The sequence below is a fragment of the Elephantulus edwardii genome, unplaced genomic scaffold (assembly GCF_000299155.1).
Source record: "Elephantulus edwardii isolate Elephantulus edwardi_28Jun2011 unplaced genomic scaffold, EleEdw1.0 scaffold00009, whole genome shotgun sequence".
NCBI lineage: Eukaryota > Metazoa > Chordata > Mammalia > Macroscelidea > Macroscelididae > Elephantulus > Elephantulus edwardii.
Window position 1 is genome coordinate 6,931,349 of NW_006399759.1, and position 1,040 is coordinate 6,932,388.

Genomic DNA, 1,040 nt, shown 5'->3' on the forward strand with positions numbered 1-1,040 from the left:
GAGAAGGACATCATGCTTGGGAGGGTGGAGGGACAGTGCAGGAGGGGAAGGCCCTCTATGAGGTGGATTGATTCAGTGACTGGGATAATCAGGATGGGAGTGTCAGAGACAGTGCGACTGGCACAGGACAGAGCAGAGTTTAGGGCTGTTGTACATAGGGTCGCTATGAGTCGCAATCGACTCGATGGCACATGACAACAACAACAACAACAACAGCTTTTCAATACTGGATAATCTGCATTTTAATACATTATTCAGGATTAAGTGGATGACAGCCAACAACAACCTCCTAAGGATCTGGGCTTTAAAGGGTCAGCTCATCACTGTCACGGTGGAATTAACTCATAGTTGACCCTCCATAGGGCTTCACAGGCTGTAAACGGCACAGGAGATTTCCCACCTTTAACCCATAAGCCACTGGTGTGTTTGAATCAGCAGAGAGGCACAGTCTTTGAGTCAGCAATGCAGTCCCTTATGGGCCAGGCCACCATAGCTCCCCAAGGAACTTGGGTAGCTCACAGATATCCTTATAAGAGCCGAAATCTAAGGTCAGAGGCAAAATAGTCAAGAATAATGATCAGAAGACCCCATGCTGCTATTATTTGGCACAGGCATTTTAGCTTGGACCTCTGGTTCTCCCAGCATACGGTGCTGGTACTAGACTCACCTTGACCACAGCCGCTCAGGAAGCACATGTTGGCTGTGGCCACACCCTCACTCAGAAGGGAGTTTGCAGAGATCCTGCTTCTATGGGTCCCTAGTTTTGGACTCTGAGCCAGGGAAGAACAACTCATTGGAAGAATAGGGTCAGGTGTCTGCAAGAGACAAGGAGACCCTGAGAAGTTCACTCCTTTCAGCTTCTGCCTCAGAACACAGAGGGAGCCCTCCAAGCACAGGGCGGACAGCAGATGCCGGTGGCCGGAAAGAACGACATGTGCTTGCTCCGCCGTGGATGCCAGCCCTGGAAAGGTCACTCTGCTCCTGGACAGGGCTGCTCAACATTAGCACTGTTGACATTTTGATCCAGATAGGTCTTTGTG